Source organism: Pongo abelii, chromosome 23 (assembly GCF_028885655.2).
Source record: "Pongo abelii isolate AG06213 chromosome 23, NHGRI_mPonAbe1-v2.0_pri, whole genome shotgun sequence".
Lineage (NCBI taxonomy): Eukaryota > Metazoa > Chordata > Mammalia > Primates > Hominidae > Pongo > Pongo abelii.
The window spans coordinates 41,436,227-41,462,903 of NC_085929.1; the positions used below are offsets into that span (position 1 = coordinate 41,436,227).

The 26,677-nt window shown below is 42.3% G+C and overlaps 1 long non-coding RNA gene across 2 annotated transcripts in view; it reads right to left on the minus strand.

Annotated features, from left to right (window-relative positions):
- Window positions 1-26,677, minus strand: part of LOC129052732 (uncharacterized) — a 189,252-nt gene that overhangs the window by 17,414 nt on the left and 145,161 nt on the right. The window contains exons 2-3 of one of the 2 annotated variants that reach the window (XR_008517877.2): window positions 951-1,091; window positions 459-854 (exon numbers count right to left, since the gene is read on the minus strand). This is a non-coding gene — a long non-coding RNA (uncharacterized LOC129052732). Of the gene's footprint in view, window positions 1-458; window positions 1,092-26,677 lie in introns of both variants that reach the window. The other variant, XR_010139522.1, reaches the window with a different exon arrangement.

A 26,677-nucleotide genomic window follows, 5' to 3' on the forward strand; every position in this document is an offset into this window, starting at 1 on the left:
TATGATGAAACCCCATTTCTACTAAAAATACAAAAATTAGCCAGGTGAGGTGGCACACGCCTGTAGTCCCAGCTACTCAGCAGGCTGAGGCAGAAGAATCGCTTGAACCTGGGAGGTGGAGGTTGCAGTGAGCTGAGATTGTGCCACTATACTCCAGCCTGGGTAACAGAGTGAGACTCTGTCTCAAATAAATAAATAAATAAATAAATAAATAAATAAATCACAGCATGAATGTGACCATAAGAAAAAAAATGAAAAAAAAAATCTCTAATGAGGTTGTGGCCTAGTCCTTTGCAAAGACATTGAAATTTGGTGTCCTGGTGACTTTCTACATGGTTCCTAGGGAGTAAAGAACATGTCATCTACACACATACCCTCGAAAGCTCATTAATTGCACTGCTGGGTAGAAACACATTCATACACATGAAAATCTATCACTTATGGTGCTCTAACAATACCTGAGTTTTGCCGCTCAGGAAAAGTCCGAAGCAGAGACTTGCAGGTACCTAGCGGTCCAATAGAGTGATTGTGCACCAACGCTTTGAAGCCAAGAAGAACTGGGTTCAAATCACTGACTTAAAGTCTGATGCTCAGATGCATTATTAGAGAAAAGAGGGCAGGAGATGATAATATCAACCTCATGGAGCCATTGTGCTGTATCAATATATATAAATATTTAAAATGAGATAATGTCTACAAATCTCATTGATTGAGAAAAAGAAGAGGGAGAGTGATATCTTAAGTGCCAATCCCTTGGTGTGTGTTACCTCCCTGGAATCCTTATAGAGTTCCTGCATTGTGGTATCAGTCTCCTTCAAAGCTTCCAGATCCTTGTGTGTCTCATGCTAACACATCTACAAATAGACGGACCAAGGCTGTTAAAATGCTGCCACAGATCAGTGGGCTCATGGAAGGAGCCAGGAAAGGCTGAGGAAGGGAACAGCTCATACCATCATGGCACCCAACAGTTGAGCAACAAAGGCTATGGCAAGAATAAGTGGAGATATTCTGAATCTTCAGCTCCCAGAGTCCCTCCAGATTTGCTTAGAGACTCACTCCACTCTACGGACCACAGGCACCTGGAGCACTTTCTGTGACAAAAGAAAACAAACAGGAGGATAAGTAAGAAGTACAATTTTAGGTTATTACAGAAGATTATCGCAAACAAATAGAACTAGGTCTAAATCTCAGCATGCAATTTACTAGCTGGATGGACTTAGGTGGGTCCTGTGACCTCTCTGAGCCTCTTATCTATAAAACAAGAATAATCAAACCTACCATAGGATTGTGCTGAGGATTAAAGTACATGTCACTTGTAAAACATCTAATCCAAAGCTGGTGCTTAATATATGTTAGTTCTTTCTTCTCTTTCCTCTTACTTCTTGCATGTGGGATAAATTATCAAATTAAATATATTTACATTAAAGGCAACATCCAAACAATAGAATTCAAAAGGAATGTAGGGAGAGGAAAAATTCACAGTATCCATTCCTTAGAACTTCAGTCCTTATTTTAAAAATAGATTATTACAAACCAGTGGGTACTTTGAGAAAATTGTGTCTAATTCTACCCATTTTGAAGACTGGAGGATGTAGAATTGATGCCCAGAAAAATAAAATGGCTTGAAAAAATTCACACAGAGAGTTACAGGCAGATCTTGTATTAGAACCCAGTGTATTAATCAGCTACTGCTGCATAATAAACATCCATCAATCTCAGCAATGTGAAACCTCCATTATGGATTCCCAGGCACCTACCTGTGAATTAGCTGGGCCATGATGGCCAAGATACTCTTCTCAGGGCAAGAGAAGCCCCAAGACAGCTCTACCGCCAAACCACATTTCAAGCCTTTTCTTACATCATCTACTAACTTCCCATTGCCCAAAGCAAATCACAAGGCCAAGCCCCTCAGTAATGGGGTCAGGAAGTATGCCACATTCAGGGAGGATGACTCAGCCCAGGGTGTTCTTGTGGGAGTGGTGGGAGATAGAGAGAGAATATAAATGCCTGCAGTACAGGCAGGTAACATGCAAGGGTGAAGTGGGCCAAGACGAAAGGCAATAAGGAGAGGTAGGGCGTGTGGAACTGTGAGACCATGCCTTCAACTCCAACTGATTGTTGCTAGATCTTATCTTTCAAGAGATGCTGACATGAGGATCTCTATAAAGAAAGCTTCCTCCGTCTTAAATCAATGAGCAGGACAACAGAACAAGCTGATGGGCCACATTACCTCGAGCCCTCGAGCCTTCACCACACTACCTGTCCCTAAGGTTCTCATTGGTCTTTCTGCGACTGAGGATCTCAGTGTGAGTCCCTAGAAATATTCACAAGTGTCAGATCATGGCAACAGGTGAAATGGCAGCCCTGTCACATCCTGAGTTGACAGTATGTAGCAGGTGTCCTAAAATTAAGCTGAGTGGTTTTAGGGAAGTAGGGGAAGGAGAAGTCTTACAAATTTAATTCTTAGAGGCAAGTGCCTTTCTTTCATCAGGGCTCCAAGCTACAGCAATTTGCACAAGGAGCAATCTGCACATTTTCATCCCGTCTATCTTCCCAGGTTATTAAATATTTCTTGTCTAAGCTAAGTCGACAAAGTTTCTTCCAACATCTGGAATTTTTAATATCTGAGACTGTTTTGGGGAACTTCATTGTATTCTTCTGCTGACAAGTAAAAACAAGAATAATAGTAATAAGATGATGCTGATGATAATAATAGAATAATAATGAGTCACCATATAATGAACCCTTGCTCTATGCCAGGCACTGTTATAAGCTCCTTATATGTACTGATATATTAGATTTTAATTATCCTATAATATAAGTGTTGTTCTCCATTTTACAGAATAAGAAACTGAGACACAGAGAGGGGAAATAATCTGACTAATATTATTCAGTAAGTAAAGACATTCGTTTTCCCCAATAAATAACTCTTACCAAGCAAGTGACCCACCCTTCAGAAAAAAATCTGATAACATCCAAAATTGCCTTTATGAGTCACAAAGACAGTTATTTATTAAATCTCTACTCTATGGTCAACATATTTTATTGAATTCTCACAATAGCACCATGGAGTGTGCCTAATCCCCATTTTCTCCATAGGAAATTAAGGCTCAGAGATTTGCAATCATTTCCCCCACTATCTAGATATAATTTGGAAGAAGAGGCTTTGAAACCCACATCGGTCTGGCTCCACTGGAAGACAGAGCCTCCAGTTTAGAAATGAGGCGGCGATATTATGATATATGTATATGTTGGGTTTTGCCCACAGTTCCTGGCTCATAACTCAGTTTTTTGTTATGATGTTGGGGCGCTTTAGGCCTCAGAAGCAGGACTCAGAAAACAGAAGCTCTCTCTCTCTCTGACCTTCCCCTGCCCACCTTTCACGAGCTCAAAGCAAAACTCCAATCTTCCCCTGCCTTTCTGATTGAGACCCTCGCTCCACAGAGGATCCTGCCTCATACCCTGGAGGGGAGAATGCTGCAGAGAGGCCCAATCATATTTTGACATGGTTGTCCATGCTTCAATCATGCCTGTGCAAAGTAGTCTCCATAAAGGGCCCAACAGGACAAGTTCAGGAAGGTTTTGGATAGCTGAACACATGGAGGTTCCTGGAGGGTGGCCCACCAGAGAGGGCATGCAAGCTCTGCCCCCTTCCCCCATACCTCACCCTATGCATCTCCTATCTGTATCCTTTGTAATATTCTTTATAATAAACAAGTACATAATTGTTTTCCTGAGTTCTGCGAGCAACTCCAGCAAATTAATCAAACTCGAAGAGGGAGTCGTGGGAACCCCAACTTGAAGCTTGTTGGTCAGAAGTTTGGAGGCCTGGACTTGTGACTGGTGTCTGAAGCAGGAGGAGGGTAGGGGAGAAGTCCTGTGGAACTGAGCCCTCACCCTGCAGGATCTGACACTGCTTCCAGGTAGACAGAAGAGGTCAGATAAGAGATCTGAAAATGAAGAGATCGCATCTGCTCTGACAAGAGGGGATATGGGATGGTTTTACCTGGGCCCTAAATCCAAAAAGCATTTTAACTAATCAACCCTTAGATACAGGGTGTCCTTAGAGGACACCCAGCTGGCATCTGCTGCAGAATTGATTGCTTATTTGTTGGTGGGGAGAAACCCTTCACATTCGGACACAGAAATCTTTTGTCTGTGTTGATTGTGGTGTTGAGTAAGAGAATAGACAATCTCACTTTGAGTTTATGGGGTTTTTTTCACTCACAGAGGCTCACAAATTCTTACTTACCTTCCCTCCCAGGCCTTCCCTCCAATCAAAGTTCCAGACTCATCACAGCCTCCCCAGAGCCTAAGCCAGAGATCCTGAAAGTCAGGTCCTGCCTTCCTCTGGCCTAAGCTGGAGATCCTGAAAGTCATGGTCCTGCCATGACCATGATAAAAGGTCATGGCCTTTTTATCTCACCAAGTGTGGTGCCTGCTCCTTCACATGCTTGGAGAAGGCTATGACCAGGACTGCTCTCTCTGCCCTCTTGTCCTCTTGCCACCCTCAACTTCTCTTCAACAACCCACATCCAGTTTGCCTTTTAATACCGCAATAAGGTCGATCTCATAAAATCATGGGTTTCTAGAAAGTTTGGTAGCATAATGAAACTTAGAGATGATCTAGTCTACCCTTAGTTTATCAGAGAAATTATGAGGCTTCCTGAAAATGCCAGCCCACACTGATACCTAACCCTCCACACTCTCTTTTGTGTGGATTTTATTGTTGTTGTTGTTGATACCATGCACATGAGCACTATATATTTGTCTTGTATTTTTTCTGATGGTCTTTTGTGTATCTTGTCTCACAATGACAACATCAAACAATCAGACCTTCAAGCCAGAGGAGCCCTTATAAATTCACTGGGAAGAGTACCTTCATTTTCCTGCTGAAGAGTTGAGTAGAAAGAAGGACCGAGACTCACCCAAATCCCACCACCTCCAACACTGGAGGAGCACAGACCAATGAATTTTAAGACCAGCCCCCTTGTACTCTACCAAAAGTAGGTGACAACTTCCATTGGCTTTACTTCCTAGAGTTGTCCAATAAAGACCAGTTGAATAGAGTGTAGAGATCATCACCCATTCAAGGCAACCAAACCAGCTCTGAAACCAACAGGCCCAGCAATGAATGCTTAGAGGCAAGAGAGACTGTATAAAAGAATACACAGGTGCAGAGTGAATACACTAAAAATAATACTAGCTAAAATGTATTGAGTCCTCAGCAGTTGGCATGTATCAACTCCTTTAATCTTCACAATAATCTATGAAGGAGGTTGATATAATTTGGCTGAGTCCCCACCCAAATCTCATCTTGAATTGTAGCTCCCATAATTCCCACATGTTGTGTGAGGGCCTCGGTGGGAAATAATTGAATCATAATGGTGGTTCCCCCATACTGTTCTCATGGTAGTGAATAAATCTCACGAGATCTGATGGTTTTATAAGGGTTTTACCCCTTTCGCTTGACTCTCATTCTCTTTGCCTGCCGTCATGTAAGACATGCTTTTGTTTCTTCTTTGCCTTCTGTCATGATTGTGAGGCCTTCCCAGCCATGTGGAATTGTGAGTCCATTAAACCTCTTTCCTTTATAAATTACCCAGCCTTGGGTATGGCTTTATTAGCAGCATAAGAATGAACTAATACAGAGGTATTATTATTATCCCTCTTTTACAGGTGAAAAAACCAAAGCACACAGAGATAAGGTATCCAAAGTCACACAGTCAAAAAGTGGCACAGCCAGGACTCAAGCCCAGCCTGTCTGGGTACAGAGCTTGTGCCCACAATCCTTGCACCACAGCCTCTTGATTAATGCATCTCCTCTCACTGTTAGCTCCTTGAGAGCATGGGCACTGTCTTGTTCACTACTTTATCCCCAGCACACAGCAAGGCAGCCAGAATTGAAAACTTATTGACCTAAATCAAACTGAACTGAAAAGTCTTTTATCACATGGCCAGGAGAAAGGTGCTATCAACCACTTGTTAATAGGGTGATCCAAAGAAAGTAGCTTGATCTCAGCTCCTCTCAGCATATATAAATGGGGATGGTAGTAACACATCATTGCATTAACTCCAGTTGTATTTAAGATAATGTTTATAAAGTGCCTGGCACATGATAAGTGGTCAACAGTGGTAACTGGTGTTATTAATGGTGGCAGGGAAAGCAAGACAAGAAAATAAACTCCACTGGTGCTGGGACTATGTATGTGCTCAGAAGAGGTCAGATCAGAGATCTGGAAATGAAGAGATCACATCTGCTCTGACAAGAGGGGAAATGGGATGGTTTTGCCTGGGCCCTAAATCCAAAAACCATTTTAACCAATCAACCCTTAAATACAAACTCTCACATGAATCTCAGAGTCCATCTAATTTATGTAGGGAGTAGCCATGCTCTGAAATCCAAAGACATCTAGACTCAAGGTCTGTATGTTTATGGCGGCACTATTCACAATAGCAAAGACTTGGAACCAACCCAAATGTCCAACAATGATAGACTGGATTAAGAAAATGTGGCATATATACACCATGGAATACTATGCAGCCATAAAAATGATGAGTTCATGTCCTTTGTAGGGACATGGATGAAATTGGAAATCATCATTCTCAGTAAACTATCACAAGGACAAAAAACCAAACACTGCATGTTCTCACTCATAGATGGGAATTGAACAATGAGAACACATGGACACAGGAAGGGGAACATCACACTCTGGGGACTGTTGTGGGGTGGGGGGAGTGGGGAGGGATAGCATTAGGAGATATACCTAATGCTAAATGACGAGTTAATGGGTGCAGCACACCAGCATGGCACATGTATACATATGTAACTAACCTGCACATTGTGCACATGTATGCTAAAACTTAAAGTATAATAATAATAAATAAGTAAATAAATAAATAAATAATTAATAAAATAAAAAAATAAAACAATAAAAAAAAGAAATACAACTACATGGGCCTTAATAAAAATTTTAAATACACTCTCACACACACTAAAAAGAAAAAAAAAAAAAAAAAAGACTTGCTCTGTGACCTTGGACAAGTCACTCAGCCTCTCTGGGCCCCTATTTCCTCATCCATAAAATAAGGCATTTGAACTAAATGATCTCTAGGCCTTTTTCCAGCTTTACTTAATAATCATGCTAAACTACTGGAAACAAAATGTCTTTCAGCCCATCTGGCTCCTTGGTGGAAGAACCAACACAGGACTTTATGAGTCAGGGCTTGGGAGCAAGTTCTAAATGGAAATGATAGCTTTGTGGAGGTTTTTGTTTATTGTGACCATAACTCACAGTTACATGGTGTTTTACCATTCACAGCACCATTTTCTGTAGATTCTCATTTCATCTGCTCTACAGCCCCATGAATCTGATCATCCTCACTCTGTAGAAGAGGAAGCTCATTCTGAGAGTGTATCAGGAATTTGTTCAGCTGCAAGTAACAGCTGGCCTGACCCATGTGGTTTAAGAAAAGAGGAGTTTATTTTTATCTAGAATTAGTCAGGGATGGGCCAGCCAATGGTGGCAGGACTGGTGTCTCTGATTCTCTTGCGCTTTCTTTTTAATCATAAAATGATCCAGACATCGCATCCATGGTCAAGGCAGGATGCAGGGAATGAACGAACTAGTGACAACAGCCTCCCTTCCCAGGAAGCAAGACTTCCCCAGAACCCCTTCCAGCATCCTCTTTGCTCATATTTTATCAGCTCACACTATCACAGCTTTGGCCCTAGTTGCAAGGCAATCTGCCATGGCTCTTTTACCTGCCTGTGTTAGTTTGCTAGGGCTGCCATAGACAACAAAATATCGCAGACATGGTTGCTTACACAACAGACATTTGTTGTCACACAGCTCTAGAGCCTGGGAAGTCCAAGATCAAGATATCAGTAGAGTTGCTTCGATCTGAGAGCTGTGAAGGAAACCTCTATTACAGGCCTTGCTCCTTGGCTTGTAGATGGTCATCATCTCTCTGTTTCTTTTCACTTCATCTTCTCTCTCTGCATGTCACTGTGTCCAATCTTCCCCTTTTCACAAGGACAGGAGTCATATTGGAATAGGCTTCAAGCTAATAACCTAATCTTAACTTGATTACCTCTGTAAAGACTCTCTCCGAATAAACTCACATCCCTGAGGAACATCAACATATGAATTAGAAGGGGAGGGGAGCACAATTCAACCCTCTGTAGCGGAGGCAGCTAGGCAGTAGGGTACTGGCCAATAAACAGTGTCTGTCTTCGAGAGTTAAGAAATTTGCTCAAAACTAGTAAGTGGCAAAATTGGGACTTGAATTCAGCTCTTGACTAGAAGTTTAGGGCTCCTTCTCCTAAGACCTCCTACCTCTCATTTAGCCTCTCATTAACAGGAGACAGTAGTTTATAATGGTGCAGAGAACATGCTCTGGATTCAGATTCCCTGGGTTAAAATCTACAGTCACTGTATGACCTTAAGTAAGTTACCTAGCCCCTCTGGCTTCGATGAAAGGGGAGACTCATTCACGATTTAACAAATAAGGATTGAGTTTCTTGTCTGGCACTGTTCTCAGTGCTGAGAGTGTCCACAATAGAAATAAAAGCACCTATTGAATAGTGTTATATTAATTTGATGAGATAACTCATGTAAATAAAATATTTAGTTCTACAGTATTAGTAGAACTAATACTACTAATACTAGTGGCATAGCACATAGCAGGCATTCAAGAAATGTTATCATTATCATCACAGTAATTGTCATTAGCCACTCTTCCTCTCTCCTCTTTCTGGAATTTCTGAGATTGTACTTTACAGTCTGGTCACTGCATATGTCCGGACAACGGATGTAGGTCAGCCGTGAACACCACCGCTGGTGGACACAAAACCACAGTGTGCAAGATACCCTGGAAACTGCCTAATACTCTACCGTGAGACGTGTGTTTGCTGGCCCAGAAGTCTGGAGAAGGAAGTCGCTTTCCCCTTGATGCCCAGCAGAGCAGAAATGATGGAGGGGCCAAGACCAGTAGCCTCCAGCAATCAAAAGACGATGGGGCTATCACTGCAAGTTTGGCGGTCATGGGGAAAGTGAGCCAGAGAGAGAAGACAGAACTTGAGACCCTCTGGAAAGATAGTAATGGAAAATAAATGATTCATTTCATAACACTGGGTCCAGAATATGATGTTTCAACTGGGACAGTTAAGGTCTGTATCAAAGGAGGAAAGGTGGGACTGAATGATAATGACTTTGGAAAGAAAGGAGGAAGGGAGCTAATATTTAGCATCATTCTACTACGTGTCAGACACTATATACCACATCTCCTGAATCCCCATGACAACCGAGAGAGGCAAAATGGTATAAGAGATAAGAGGGAAAGTTATGAGAACTGTCAGATAAAACCCAAATATGAGTTCCAGCTTGGCTATTCGCCAGTAAATACTGTGCTGTCTCTGGAAAATTACTTAACCTTTCCGAGTTGGTTTTCTTATTTGTTAAGAATGGTAATGACAAACATACCTAATAAATTTTAAAAATGAAGGTATATGCTTAATAAAGAGTAGTTCCTGCTTTTATTATTTTTTGTTCTTTTTCCTAGTATTACTGCTACCATCTCAACTAGTAAGTAGATTTTTGTGCTAAAATTCTGAATAATCCTGACATTCTGCTAGAAAGCTTCTTGGCTATTTGCATATGATGATCCATCTTTTACTTCTGAACATATAGAATAGGCAAGTGAATTCTAAGAGCACTTAAGCCATTTTGTTCCAAGAAGATAATTTATATAAGTTATAGCAAGCAATTTGGAGGAAAAAAAAATGAGAATAAAGGAAGCCCTCCCTCTCAGGGCACCCAAATGATAAAGCCAAGGTGTAACTGGCAATCTGTACTGTCAATCATTTGGGGTATAAAGGAAGAGGTGGGGCTGCTAAAAATCAGAGAAGCTTTGGTCCTCCTCTGACTTTCTCAGCCCTGCCTATCCTAGTCCCCACTCTCACCACCCACCTAAGGTGGGGAGAGGCCCCCAGATCTGTTGAGATGAAGAAGACTTCACCAGCAGAGGGCTGATAATATTAGATTTTTACTTAATAGGATCTTGGATGAAAAACTAAGAGTTTATTTTAAATAAAACACTTTATAATAAATGTCTGTCTCTTGACATTCCAAACCTTTTTCTGAGTATCCTCTGAAAATAATAAATTTTGTGACCGGCAGGGAGAATTTTTGGCCAAAAACACTCCTGACACATAATTCTCCCCATTCTCCACATAAGGAGATGGGGCACAGAGAATGTAGACAATGTGCCAGTTTGTGGTAGACCTGGCTTTTGAGGTCACATCTGTCCATCCCCAAAGCCCATGTTTTATTACACCTCACTCATTTCCTTTCTTTAGACAGAAAACCTGTGGATTCAGCAGCCTCGGGGCCTAGGACTTGTATCTCAGCCTTGAAAGACAGGTCTAGTAAGCACATGGGAATAATAATAATGGCTAACCTGCACATGAAAACCTCCCAAATGCCAAACACTGTGCTAATTTTTAATGAGAATTATTTAATGTTGACAATTCTTCGACGTGGGAACTGTTATCATCTCTAGTCTATAGAGGAATCTGAAATTAAAGTGCCAAGTCATACAGTTGTGACTACTAAGCAGAGACAGGACTTGAACCCCAGCAGAGTATCATGGATGGGGACCCAGGCTCCTAACCAGCACACACTGCTGCCTATGGTAATAATGTACCTACATGGTGCTGGGAAAGGCTGTTTATGGAGAAGATGGACCTGTCTCCCTGAGACTTGTCAACAGTGACTTGCTCTAACAAACATCAGTAAAAATCATGTAGTTATCAACTGATGAGCACACCTTCTCTACCAGAGAGTGTATCCCCAAAGCAGGAGAGACCATGAAAGGGAATGAGTTGGGGAAGGAGGAGCCACATGGGGTGTGCTAGCTACTGAACTAGCCACCATCGGGAACAACCAGTTCCTCCATCTTGCAGGCCCATCCTCTACCAATGCATCTTGGGATGCTTTACCAGGAGGTGAGAGAGGAGTAGGGAGGAAGAATTTACCCCTTGACTCCTACAACCCGTGGGTTAAGAGTTCATCCTGGGGTGAAGTGGGTAGAGACAAACAACACCAAGTCTCAAGGTGCCTGACGCTTCAGCTTCAACAGGGAAACTCTAGGGCTTGATGCAAGAGGCTCGCAGCACTGGACATAGGAGAGACACGGTCAGGTTGAGCCAGCATGCAGCTGGTCAAAATCCATACAGTGTAAATAGCCACAGCCCAGTGCAAAGTGAAAATGCAGGGCCCCTTGTTCAAAATGATTACAAATTTCAAAACGGCTATGGCAGAGCATTCAAGCAAGCATGGAGCCCTTCAAAGCCAGGGCCCTGTCCAACTGCACTGACCACATAGCCATGAAGCAGGCTCTGCCACGTACAGTTGATCACCACAGGGGTAACTGGGGCCAGAACAAAAAGCCCTGAAGACAGGTAGACAGGTGAGGCTGAGAGCACCTGAAGTGGCTTCTGAGATAGGCTCAAGTCAAGGCTTGATGAAAGGGTGAGAGGAGACAAGCTTAGGGCATACGGTGGGGCTAGAATGTGCTGGGACTTGGAGAAATTGGTTTCCGTCATGTACACAGATCACTTACAGAAGTCAGCACCTGTGAGAGCAGCCTCTAGGTTGCATGTGTTATATAAAAGGTTAGCAGTCCAGGTAGTAAGAGTAGAGATTACCAAATGAGAACTAGATTAGCCAGGAAAGGCCTCAGGGAGGCTATTAGATGCTACTTGGGGACAGAAAAAGTGGGAGAAAGAAAGCAGGGGTCATTTCCATTAGTTCTTCCCAAGTACCAGGTAAAATCTGGTGCCCCCTGGCTGGTAGCAGACACCTCTGTGTCCATAGAAGTTAACAAGTAAAAGCTTTGCCTGTGTGCAATAGACAAGGGGGATGGCTCTCATTTGCAGCTGGGACTAGAATATCTCTAAAGTAAGAGTATCGTTTCCTACTGGAGTACTCTTTCTCCATTATCCAGCTGAGCAAGGCGCTCTTGCCCTCCCACCCCTCCTCCGCCTCCACCCACTTGGTAGCAGGCAGCAGCAAACTTATTATGTGATTGTACAAGGACTCAGCTATGGACCACTTGTTCTTCAATTTTTCACAGCCAGGCAGCTTTTTATCTTTGAAAGGTTGGTTCTCATTATTCATTCTCCAATTTCCAAACTTACATCAGCCCTTAAGATGTGATATTCAACACTATCGTCCTAATAAGATTCTGAAGTTCCCTCTAGCATGTGTTAGGGTCTTCTGGGCCCACCCCAAGCTGTGATATCTTTAATTCATACCCATCATTCTTGGACGAGGTCCTAGTACCCCTTTCTCCACATCACAGCTCCTCTGAAGCTCACCCTAGTCTCATGAATGGGAACTAGCTCTCTGTAGTTCAATAAAAGTAGGGCCCTCATATTCGGGGTCAGGCCTTAGCCATTCCCAAAAGAAGACAGTCACATAGTTCTAATGCTGTCCCTCTCTATGATTCTATAATTTAGATTTAGGTTATATGCAAACTTGGGATCCTGAGACCCAGTCAAGACCACCAGGTTGGTGTGACAAACTGGACCCTGGCATCATGAGGCAGGTGAGAGTCTTGTGATTCCCAAGCCACGGCCCTTCTAGTAGTCGGTGTGCTCTACTTGGGTACATACTCGAGTTTGTCTGGGTGACCTGCATCATATCTCAATGCCTCTCAAAATCAGGGGCTCACCTCAGACCCTTTATAGGGGCCTCATGTCATTTCCAGTGTTTGTGGGTCTCCTCCTTTCTGGTACCAGAGCTGCCTGTCCCGCTGTAATAGAATACTCACCACTAATTTCCACCAAAGCCCCCGTGGTTCTCACAAGGTCAGCCTCCACCTGTTATCCCCATTGCTCATTGCTGCCCATCTGTTTGGCTACTTCAACAAGCCCTACTGCCAAAATTGGGTCTGAGATGGATGCAGACCCTATGCCTGGACTTCCCAGCTGTCCTTTCTGGAGCCAGCCTCTGTGGCTGGGCCAATTTCCCCAGCTACTATCGTACCTGGCCCCAGCTTGCTGCCCCTGCTTGTAGAGCCTGTGCTGCCAAGACCCCAGCATGCCAATTTCCAAACCCATCTAAGCACCTTTCTTCCTGGAATACTTTATTAATCATGTCCAACACCAAGCACAGAAATCCAGAAGAGAGAGAGAATTAATGGGAGCAGGAACTCCACTGGCATCGCCAGCTGTGGATTTTATTTGGCTTCATTCATTTATTCATATTAAAAAAAAATTTATTGGCCAAGCTCCCCATGCCAGACACTAGAAAACAGCAGTAAACAAGAGGGAGAGGTTCTGTCTTCATTACGCTTGGAATCTAGTAGGTAGAAAAGACTTTAAACGGAGTCACACAAGGAAATACACGGCAATTACATTTGTGGTGGATGCTAGCAAAAACTGCATAACCCTGGATCGTAAAACACAGAGGGATCCATTGCTAACTAGCCCTTCATTATCCTCAACTGACATCACAAGATTTAAACTGAAATTCTCCCTAATTCACAAATTCTTTGACATTTTTTCCAACTGTCCTTAACTTTGGTACAGGCATAATTTTATGATTCAAATAAAAATAAAAAGCAAACTACAACCTTCTGATTACTGCCATCAGCTCTAATAATAGCTTTGAGCTCCTTGAAAAGAGGGAGGGGAAACAGAAGAAAACTCTCTGGATAGATAAATGCCAAGCACTGTTTGATGATTGTAGTTCACATTACAGAGGCGAGGAGAGGAGCCGGGAAGCAGAAGTCAGGCGCCTTTGGGATTTCACAGGCTGGAGACCCCATGCATTTTTCTAATTCGAATAGGATAAGCCTCAGAGGCCCTTAATGCAAGATGGGTTTTGAGTGTTTCCAAGCTTCCTGAGAAAGATAAAGCCCACCTTCTTCATCAGAATTATTTAACTGTGGTGTAACTGTTTAGCAAGGGAATGGGGAGGGCTTATAGGACTCCTGTAGCTCCTCCTACCCACCCTGAAGATTTGCTTATGGCTAATACTACCCTGAGCACACCCCACTTTCTTTCTTGGCCTCTCCACATCTTATCTTCCCAAAACCGGCTCCCCATGCCTCAAACCCCACATTGCAGACAACTCCCTTTCCTCAACCCTCCTGCAGAAGCACCTCTTCCCTATTCCCTTACTCATGAACTCCAATTTTCTCAATGAGACCTGCTCCTGGTAGAGGCCAGGAAAGCAATCAATCCTAGGAAACTAATTTGAGCCATTGACATACTCCAAGGCTGTTTTCTTTTTAAAAAGGAGTGTCACCTGAGTTCTGGTCTCAGCTTTGCCACTTATTATGTGTGAGCTTAAGCAAGCCTCCTGGCCTTAGTAGCTGCAGGTTACTCATCAGTAAAACAGAGATAATACCAACCATACCATGAGGTAATATAGTCCAGTGGCTAAAAGTCTAGCTTCCCAAGTTTGAATCCCAGCTCTGCCACTCCCTAGCTGTGAGATCTCAGGCAGATTACTAAAACTCTTCCTACCTTAATTTCCTCATCAGTAAAATGAGGATAGCAATAATATCTACTTCAGAGGGTTTTATGAGGATTTAATGATATGTAAATACATAAAGCTCTTGGGCCAGTGCTTATGCTTTAAGCACTATACAAGGGTCTGCTATTCATAATAATGGTATTATTATTACATGCACTGAAGGATGAATGTGCTAACCAAACGTGGGAACAGATGGGACAATGCTCTTTGTACTCCAAGGGCAGTACTTACTTCAAGAGAGATCTCAGAACCTGAGCTCAGTGTATGGATGTCCTAGGAGGAAAGGAACAAGATAACTGAAAGGAAAAAAATTGTAGTCAGAGACAGATCAGCAGAAGTCCGAGATGAAACAGACTCTACACTTCTTGAGGGCAGGACTGTGTCTATGCTATGGTCTAATGTTTGTGCCCTCTCCCCAAACTCATATGTTGAAATCTTAACCCCCAAGGTGATGATATTAGGGGTTTGGGGGAGGTGATTAGGTCATAAGAGTAGAGCCCTCATGAACGGGATTAGTGTCCTCATAAGAGACCTTGCCTCTTCCACCCTGTGAGGACACAGCTAGAAGGCACCATCTATGAACCAGAAAGCAGGCCTTCACCAGACACTGAATCTGTTGGCACCATGATCTTGGACTTCCCAGTCTCTGAAACTGTGAGAAAAAAAATTTTGTTGTTTATAAGTCAACTGGTCTAAGGCATTCTGTTGTAACAGCTTGAATAGACTAAGACAGTCTATTTTTACCACTATTCAATCCACAAAGCCCAGTGTAGGGCCTGGCATATAGTTGATAGATATGGAAGAAAAGAAAGGAAAGAGGAAGAGAAAGTAACAAAGAGGAAAGGAGGGAGGAAAGGGAGGGAGACGGAGGGAGAGAGGGAGGGAGATAGAGGGAGGGAGATGGAGGGAGATGGAGGGAGGGAGATGGAGGGAGGGAGATGGAGGGAGGGAAATGGAGGGAGGGAGACGGATGGAGGGAGGGAGGGAGGGGGAGGGAGGGAAGGAGGGAAGGAGGGAGGGAGATGGAAGGAGGGAGGGAGGGAGAGAGGGAAGGAAGGAGGGAGTCATCATTCATAGTTTGGTGATGGGAGTGGGTAGTCGAAGAAGGCATATCACTGGATTTGAGAAAGCCAGTGAAATAGGAGAAGAAAGTATTTGTGAAAGGAAAATAAATCTTGGGGCCCCAAAATCACTAAGCTAAAGGGAAAAGTTAAGCTGGAAACTGCTGGGGCAAACCTTCCTCCCATTCTATTCAAAGTCACCCTTCTGCTCACTGAGATTAATGCATAACTGATTGCCTCCTTTGGAAAAGCTAATCAGAAACTCAAGAAAATGCAACCATTTGTCTCTTATCCACCTATGACCTGGAAGCCCCCTCCCCACTTCCAGTTGTCCTGCCTTTTCCAGACCAAACCAATGTTCATCTTACATATGTTGATTGATGTCTCCTGTCTCCCTAAAATGTATAAAACTAAAGTGTGCTCTGACCACATTGGGTACATGTCATCAGGACCTCCTGAGGCTATGTCATGGGGGCACATCCTCAACCTTGGCAAAATAAACTTTCTAAATTAACTGAGACCTGTCTCAGATTTTGGGGTTTCACATACTGGACATGCCAGCCTCATAGGCATCAAAGTCCTTCAAGATAATGGTAGGACTGAATCTGGAAAGGAAGCTCATGAGTCAGGAGCTTCAAGAATGTGGAGGAGGAGCCAGGAGGTTGAGAAAACTCAGCCAGGAGAAGAGACAGAGGGTGGTGGAGCTGCCGAGAGGCATGAGCCTCAGAAATGCTTCTACACAGGGATGCAGGAGTAAGGATGGAGCACGTGCAGCCAGGAGAATGTTGTCTGGCACGTGGTGAAACATGCAGCTCCCCACAGCGAGGGCAGGTAAAGTGGTATATTTAGAGGAAGGCAGCCCTCAGCAAAGAGCAGAAAAGCAGAGAGAGCAGTCAAGGAAGCCGGATGTGCTTCCAGTGTAACAGTCAGTACAGGACGGTCACAAGTTATATTTGTGAGCACATAAGCTCACTTCAGTTTTATACTGACTATAATTTATTTTAACAAGCCTCTGTTCCCAGCTGACAGTAAGAAAATTATATTTAGCCCAATGCAGTCCACACAGTCCTGTCTAGTAATTTCTCCAGTCACTGCTGTTTTAAGACTTAGTCATATCTCAGATAAGCATTCAATCTAATGCAACTATTATTATTATTATTATCAGTTATTAGAACATAAGCGGTAAGAGGGCAAGGAGGAACTGATTTGATTCACCACTGTATTCACAGCACCTAGAAGGGTTCCTGGCTCATAGTAGGTGCTCAATAAATATTTGTTAAATGGATGACCATCTGGTTCAAAGCTCCTCGTTGAATACACACTCTGCTCCCAAGCAATAGGCGTCTTCATACTGCCCACTGCACCACAGCAGGGAGTGTGTATGACTTGACCTGGGCACATCAGCTGCCGCATCTGTGGCAGCATATTCCATGGCTCCTGGGCCCCCAGGAGGGAATTCTGTGTAGCTTGTTGCCCTGGATAATCAAGCCACAGGCATGCCCTTCCTTTCCTGGAGATGCTAGCCTTGACTCCACCAGGAAGTACGGTGGGGTGGTGAGCCAGCCCTGTCGCTACTAAATTCTATGGCTCATCCGGGCCCTTACAGGTTACTGTATCAGTTATCTCTTGCTACAACAGTGTTGCATAACAAACTACCCCCAAACTCAGTGGCTTACAATAACAAGCATTTACTATTCAATTCTGCAGGACGACTAGGTGGCCTTGCCTCAGGTTGCAGGTCCGCTGGGTGGCGGGTATGGTTGTGGCTCATGTGTTTTTCACTTTCCTGGAAAGGAAGGCTCTCCAGCCAACCCAGCCCTTCTCTAGGCAATGGCAGAAGGAGTGAGTGAAAACACACACGTGCACATGCACACGTGCATGCCCACGATGCTTCTCCAGGCTCAGGACTCGGCCCGTTACTCTCACCCACATCCCATTGGCTAAGGCAAATCACATGGCCATGCCCACATCAATGGGATACGGGAAGAGACCCCACCTCTAGCAGGAATAACCCCAAAGTCCCCTGGCAAAGGGCATGGATATAGAAGAGAAGAAATATTGGACACAATTGTGCAGCCGACCACAGCAACCCTGCCAGTCCACCTGGTGGGAACTCAGACGTCCCTGGGCACTGACCTCTCTCTCCACCACCCTCTCCACAGCTGTTGTGTCCCGCTCCTTCAGGATGTCTGTGTGAGCCACCAGCTTGCATTTAGGATCCTGGCAGGAAGCAGACACTCCGGCCAACTTTGGAATGTCCACTCTTCATGGGGAAGCATAAGGCCCCCAACCCCTTTCCTATCAAAGCAGGAGGGGGTAGCATGACCTCCCTCAAACAGCATCCCCTCTCTGCCTGCAAGATTGCTTCACTTGTGCTCTGAGGAAATGAGACAGAATCTGCCATGCTGGGTTTCCTGGTGGCTTTTATCTGACACTCCACAGGGTCTCCTTTGAGGTTAGTCTTGGGGAAATTGGCACCTTCATTGTTGGTGACCTGGATAAAAATGGAGAAAAAAAATACAGCTCATAGTTCAAATTATTGTCACACTTCTTTACCCTAGGAACCTGGGTTTCAGAGAAGAAAGAGAAAGGATTGAGGATGGCAAAGAAAGCACAGAGATGAAAACACCAGTGGGGGAAATAACACTCTCTCACAGAGTTTCAAGGGGGCTTAAATAAGAAAATGTGGGTGTTCAGTAAATATTTGTTTGATTTTCTTAAACTTTTAATTCATTCTACCTCCACTAAAAAGAGCTCTGGCCAAAAACACCACTGGGCAACTTTAGAGAAAAATAGCAGCAGCAGGGAGTGTGGTCTGAGAACGATAACTTGCCAGTAGATAGGTGGAATTTAGCCAAAGCAAAAAAATAGTGCTATTTATCTTAGACTTCTAAAAGCACCAACCTGGCCCAGGCACAATTTTTCAAATGACACACACACACACACACTCACACACCCCACATAAACAAACCCTATTATTATCCAAAGCAAATAAATGTACTAAGCAGATTTCTCACTGAAAGGAAATAGCATGAAACGAAGAAAAAGCAATAATTCCTAGACATTTTGGTTAATAAAAGCACAAAGCTGGCTAACTTTTGGTCTTTAATGTCTATATCAAAATTATGATAAATTGTATACATTAGGTGGGCCGTAGGCATAAACAGTGCTTTACCCACCATATAAAAAGATAAAAACCTAACTCACAAGCGGCATTTCCTACTACTAGAACCCAAGCCCACCCAGTCAGTCACAGAGTCCTGGGAAGAGACCACTTGAAGAAACTGGAATGTCACGTGCCTCATGCTCAAGGTGAGTGGAAGCATTGGGACGTCTAGAGCATTTCAGGAAATGGAAACAGCTCTGCAAAGGCTGAGGTCCGGGTGACACAGAGCAGTCAGGCAACCAAAAGGCCAGTATGCCTGGAATACTGTCAGTGAGATGGTTAGTGCCAGGAGGTGCAACTGGGGAAACATCAGTGGCTGGACCACACTGTGCCTTGGAGGACACATCACTTACTACCTGACTGATACCACCATCTTTCAGCTCATTGTGGCTCATCTGCTAAGCAGACATGATTGGCGTACACAGAGCCCAGTCAAAAATGAGATCTTTCCCAATTCATGTTACTAGACTCCCTTCTGTTTCTTTTACTTATATCCTAAGCAGTCTCTAAAGCAATGCTCTGAAAAAAATATTTACCACAATCTGTTGGCCATGAGATAGATTCTTAACAAAAGCACAGATCTCTTTTCTCAATCCTGTTGGACAGCTGAAGGATTAAGGTCTATCTCAAAGACTAGCTTTTCACCAAATCTGTTTTCCGTATATCCTAGGACAACAGCTAGGCTGTATTTCTCAGCCTCCTTCACAGTTAGTTGGAGCCATGTAACTGAGTACTGCCAACAGAATGCGGGCAGAAGTGATGTATGTCCCATCCAGGCCTAGCGCATAAAAACTTCTCTCCATTCCCATCTGCTGGCTGGACGTCAGTGTCTGGAGACACCTTGGAAGCCAGCTACTGAACATGACAAACCACCATCAGCCTGGGTCCCTGAATGACTGAGTGGAGCAGGCCTCATTCCTATCCATGCCCTACTTTTGATTAGATTTCATATGAGGATGAAATAAACTTCTATTGCATAAATCATTGAGCTTTTAGAGTACACATATTATACCAACTAATGGTACCTTAACTATATCTGGAATTTGACCTATTTCCTCAAGGACAGTTTTGGTTAACTTTTCCCCATTTGGAATTACAGAAAGCAAGACTCATGGTCTTCAAAATCCTCTCTTGAAGAGAAGGTAATGCACTATACTTGTTGGAACAGCAGAAGTATAGTCATGCAAGCTGGAATCATGGCAATCTTGCTGTCCATTCTAGAATCTGCAGTTAAGGCATATCTTGGAGATATTACAGATTCAGTTCCAGACCACTGCAATAAAGCAAATAAAGTGAGTTACACAATTTTTTGTTTCCCAGTGCATATAAAATTTATGTTTACACTGTCTATTAGGTGTGCAATAGTACCTGAGAAAACAACATATATATATCTTAATTTAAAAATACTTTATTGCATGACAAAGATCTAATATCCAGAATCTGCAAGGAACTTAAACAAACTTACAAAAAAAATCAAAAACTGGGCAAAGGATATGATCAGACACTTCTCAAAAGAAGACATTTATGCAGTCAAGAAACACGAAAAAAAGCTCAACATCACTGAACATTAGAGAAAAGCAAATCAAAACCACAGTGAGATACCATCTCATGCCAGTCAGAATGATGATTATTTAAAAGTCAAGAAAAAATAAATGCTGGTGGAGCTATGGGGAAATAGAAGTGCTTTTACACTATTGGTGGGAATGTAAATTAGTTCAATCATTGTGGAAGACAGTATGGCAATTCCTCAAGGATCTAAAACCAGAAATACCATTTGACCCAGCAATCTCATTACTGGGTATATACCCAAAGGAATATAAATCATTCTGCTATAAAGACACATGAATACGTATGTTTATTGCAGCACTATTTACAATAGCAAAGACATGGAACCAACCCAAATGCCCATCAAGAACAGACTGAAAAAAGAAAATGTGGCACATATACACCATGGAATACTATGCAGCCATAAAAGAGAATGAGATCATGTTTTTTGCAGTGACATGGATGAAACTAGAAGCCATCATCCTCAGCAAACTAACCCAGGAACAGAAAACCAAATACCATATGTTCTCACTCATAAGTGGGAGCTGAACAATGAGAACACATGGACACACGGAAGGGAGCAACACACACTGGGGCCTGTGGGGGGTGGGGAGGTGAGGAGAGGGAACCTAGATGACAGGTTAATTGGTGCAGCAAACCACCATGGCACATGTATACCTATGTAACAAACCTGCACATTCCACACATGTATCCCAGAACTTAAAGTAAAATTAAAAAAAAAAAAAAGAACAGCCAGAAACTGAAAATTACAACCTAATATAAAGCAATGATTGGTACAGAACCATGTTTTTGCTTAGAGAAGAGTAAACAAGTAGAGTGGAAGCATCTGAAGACAAACCTGAATAAATATGGGAAAAATATGATAATGGTGGTATTTCAGATTGGTGGGGAAAGAGATATAGGTTGTTCAATAAATTGTGTTTCAGAAAAAAAAATACTTCATTGCAAAAACTGCTAATGAGCCTTCAGTGAGTCATTATCTTTTTGCTGGTGGAGGATCTTGGCTTGATGTTGATGCCTGCTGACTGACTAGGGTTGTGGTTGCTGAAGGCTGGGGTGGCTGTGGCAATTTCTTAAAATAAGACAACAATAAAGTTTGTCATATCAATTGACTTTTTTTTTTTTTTTTTTTTTTTTTTTTTACAAAAGAGCTCTCTGTAGCATGAGATGCTGTTTGATAGCATTTTACTCACAAGAGAACTTCTTTCAAAACTGGAGTCAATCCTCTCAAATCCTGCCACTGCTTTATTGACTAAGTTTATACAATATTCCAAGTCATTGTTGTCAATTCAACAATGTTCACAGCGTCTTCACCAGGAGTGCATTCCGTCTCAAGAAACCTCTTTCTTTGCTCGTCCCTAAGAAGCAACTCCACATCCTTAAGGATTTGTCGTGAGATTGAAACGTTTCAGTCACATCTTCAGGCTCCACTTCTAATTCTATTCTCTTACTGTTTCCAACACATCTGCAGTTACTTCTTCCACCAAAGTCTTGAAACTCTCGAAGTCATCCATGAGGGTTGGAATCAAGTTCTTCCACATTCCTGTTAACATTGATATTTTGATCTCCTCCCATGAATCAGGAATGTTTTTAAAGAATGATGAATCCTTTCCAGAAAGTTTTCAATTTACTTTGCCCAGATCCATCAGAGGAACTGCTGTCTATGGCAACCACAGCCTTAGAAAATGCATTTTTTTAATAATAAGACTTGAAAGTCAGAATTACTTTCTGATCTATGGGCTGTAGAATGGATGTTGTGTTAGCAGGCATGAAAACAACATTAATCCCCTTATGAGTCTCCGTCAGAGCTCTTGGGTGATGAGGTGCATTGTTAATGAGCAGTAATATTTTGAAAAGAATCTTTTTTTCTGAGCATCAGGTGTCAAGAGTGGGCTTAAAATATTCATAAACCATGCTGTAAACAGATGTGCTTTCATCCAGGCCTTGTTGTCCTATTTCTAGAGCACAGGAAGAGTAGATTTAGCATAAATGAGACAACAATAAGGGTCCTAGGATTTTCAGAATGGTAAATGAGCATTGGCTTTAAAGTCACCAGCTGCATGAGCCCCTAACAAGAGAATCAGCCTGTCCTTTGAAGTTTTGAAACCAAGCATTGACTTCTCCTCTCTAGCTATGAAAGTTCTAGATGGCATCTTCTTCCAATAGAAGGCTGTTTCATCTATTGTACATGGAAAATCTATTGTTTAGTGTGGCTGCCTTAATTGTCTTAGCTAGATCTTCTGGGTAACTTGCTACAGCTTCAACATCAGCACTAGCCTTACAATTTGATGTTATGCATATGGCTTCTTTCCTTAAACTGCATGAACCCACCTCTGCTAGCTTCAAACTTTTCTTCTGCAGCTTCCTAACCTCTCTCAACCTTCATAGCACTGAAAAGAGTTAGGGTCTAGCTACAGATTAGGCTTTGGCTTAAGGGAATGCTGTGGCTAGTTTCATCTGTTCAGACCACTCAAACTTTCTCTATATTAACAATAAGGCTGTTTTGCTTTCTTATCATTCATGTGTTTACTACAGTAGCACTTTTAATTTTTTTCAAGAACTTTTCCTTTGTGCTCACAACTTGGCTAACTTTGGTGCAAAAGGCCTAGCTTTCAGCAAGTCTCAGCTTTCTACATGCCTTCCTTACTGCACATAATCATTTCTAGCTTTTGATTTACAGTGACAGGCATGTGAGTCTTCCTTTTACCTGAGGCCAATGTAGGGTTACTAATTGGCCTAATTTCAATATTGTTATGTCCTAGGGAGTAGGGAGGCCCAAAAAGAGGGAGAGAGATGGGTAATGGCCAATTGGCAGAGCAGTCAGAACACACACAACATTTATCATTAAGGTCTGCCATATTATATGGGCATGGTCCATGGTATTCTAAAACAATTATAATAGTAACATCAAAGACCATTGATCACAGATTACCACAACAGATATAATAATAATGAAAACATTTGAAATATTGCAAGAATTATCAAAATGTGACAAAGAGACATACAGTGAGCACATGCAGTTGGAAAAATGGCACAGATAGACCTGCTCAATGCAGGGTTGCCACAAACCTTAACTTTGTAAAAACGACAATATCTGCAACATGCAATAAAGCAAAGCACAATAAAATGAGGTAGGCCTGTATATTTTTATCATCCATCACTGCACAGTTATTCCTCACCTACTGTACCATCCAAGGGAACAGGGCAGAGACATGGGCTCTATTGCTCAGGGAACACTCAGACATTAGACTTTCATGTGACATTTTTAAAAGGTTTTTCTTCAGGGTCCACATATAGCCCCTGCAGACCTAGGAGCTGCCACCTGTCAATCATTGGTATTTTGGGCATGTCCTGTAATTGTCCTTCCAATTACTGATATGCAGGGATAGTGGGCACCAAACCATAAGTCAGCAGAAGTCCGGGATTGGTTTTTCCTGGCCTTAGTCACTTTTTTCATTTGGAAACTTCCATTAACTAGGGAGGAGCCTGGAAAAAGGACAATATTTAGGAAATCTATGCCTCTTTCAGATTAACTGGCCACTGATCTATCACTAGTTCTGGGTATTGAAATGCTCCGTTAACTACAGGAGCCCTCTCACTAGGGAAAAGGGTGGGTGCATGTCTATAATGGGTGGAAAGGGAAAAGTCAAGCTGCATCTGTGTCTATGCAGCATATATGTCCATCTGTGTGTGTGTGTGTGTGTGTGTGTGTGTGTGCAAGAGAGAGGAGCACCTGTGTGTTCATGCTGAAATAAACCTCTGTGGGAGTGACAGTTATATTATTTGGACTTGGCAATAGCAAAGCCTTAAGTGTTCAGTAAAACCTTCCATATTCTTATAACCCAGAAAAAAGGAGGGCAGTGATAACGTAAGTTGTTGAAGGCCCTATGTAAAGATGGAGTGAGCTACTGAAAGTTCTTTGAAAGGAAGCCTGAACAATGCAGGAAGCCTGCATGGCTTCCAGGTCAGACAGCCCTAGGTTTGAATCAAGGCTGCACCATGTAACCTGGGCAAGTTACCTATCCTTTCCAAGATGGAATTTTCTTATATGTTAACTGAGAATAACAATAGCTATTGCCTGGCTGTTGAGCCCATTAAACAGCATCATGTTGAAAACTTCTAAAAGACTGAGTATAAAAGGAACATACCTCAACATAATAAAAACCATATATGACAGACCCACAGCTAGTATACTGAATGGAAAAAAATGAAAGCTTTTCCTCTAATATCTGGAACACAACAAGAATGTACACTTTCACCACTGTTATTCAACATAGCATCAGGGATCACCTGAGGTCAGGAGTTCAAGACCAGCCTGGCCAACTTGGTGAAAGCCCATCTCTACTAAAAATACAAAAGTTAGCCAGGAGTAGTGGTGGGTACCTGTAATTGCAGCTACTTAGGAAGATGAGGCAGGAGAATTGCTTGAACCCGGGAGGCAGAGGTTGCAGTGAGCCGAGATCACACCATTGCACTCCAGCCTGGGTGACACAGCAAGACTCTGTCTCAAAAAAGACAAATAAATAAATTAAATAAATAAAGTAATTAAAAGAAAACACCAGAGAAATTCTCCAGGACATTGGTCTGGGCAAAAATTTCTTGAATAATACCTCACAAGCACACGCAACCAAAGCAAAAATGGACAAATGGGAACCCGTCAATTTAAAAACCTTTTGCACAGCAACAAGAACAATCAACAAAGTGAAGAGACAACCCACAGAATGGGAGAAAATATTTGCAAACTATCCATCTGACAAGGGATTAATAACCAGAATATATTAGGAGCCCAAACAACTCTATAGGAAAAAAACTAATAATTCAATTAAAAATGGGCAAAAGATTTGAATAAACATTTCTTAAAAGAAGACATACAAATGGCAAACAGGCATATGGAAAAGTGCTCAACATCACTGATCATCAAAGAAATGCAAATCAAAACTACAATCAGATATCATCTTACCCTGATTAAAATGGCTTACATCCAAAAGACAGGCAATAACAAATGTTGGTGAGGATTCAGAGAAAAGGGAACTCTGGTACACTGTTGGTGGGACATAAATTAATACAACCACTATGGAGAACAGTTTGGAGATTACTCAAAAAAGTAAAAATAGAGGTACCATATGATCCAGCAATCCCACTGCTGGGTATATACCTAAAAGAAAGGAAATCCAACCCAAATGTCCATCAATGATAGACTGGATAAAGAAAATGTGGCACATATACACCATGGAATACTATGCAGCCATAAAAAAGGATGAGTTCATGTCCTTTGCAGGGACATGAATGAAGCTGGAAACCATCATCCTCAGCAAACTATCGCAAGGACAGAAAACTAAACACCACATGTTCTCACTCATGAGTGGGAGTTGAACAATGAGAACACATGGACACGGGGAGGGGAACATCACACACCGGGGCCTGTTGGGGGTTGGGGAGCTGAGGGAGGAATAGCATTAGGAGAAATACCTAATGTAAATGACGAGTTGATGGGTGCAGCAAACCAACATGGCACATGTATACCTATGTAACAAACCTGCATGTTGTGCACATGTACCCTAGAACTTAAAGTATAATAATAATAAAAAAAAGAAAAGTGGGAGGGTAGGAGGGGTGTGGGGGATTAAATACTACCTATTGGGTACAATGTATATTATTTAGGTGATGGCTATACTAAAAGCCCAGACTTCACCACTACCCAATATGTCCACATAACACCACTGCACCTGTACCTGAAATCTATAAAAATTTTACAAAATTTGAAAATTTTTAAAAATAAAAATGTGCATATTTGTCCAAAAAAAAGAAAGAAAGGAAATCCGTATACTGAAGAGATAGCTGCACTCCCATGTCTGTTGCAGCACTGTTCACAGCAGCCAAAATTTGGAAGCAATCTAAGTGTCCATCAAGAGATGAATGGATAAAGAAAACATGGTACATATACACAATGGAGTACTATTCAGCCATAAAAAAGACTGAAATCCTGTCATTTGCAACAACATGGTCATTAGGTTGAGTGAAATAAGGCACAGAAAGACAAACATCACATGTTCTCATGTATTTGTGGAATCTAAAAATCAAAACAATTGAACTCATGGAGATAGAGAGTAGGAAGAGGGTTACCAGAGGCTGGGAAGGGTAGTAGGAGGGTTGGAGTAACTTGGGGATAGTTAATGGGTACCAAAGAAAAATAATAATTAGAAAGAATGAATAAGACCTAGTATTTGATAGCACAACAGGGTGACTATAGTTAATAATAATTTGATTGTACATTTTAAAATAACAAAGAGAGTGTAATTGGATTGTTTGTAACACAAAGGATAAATGTTTGAGGG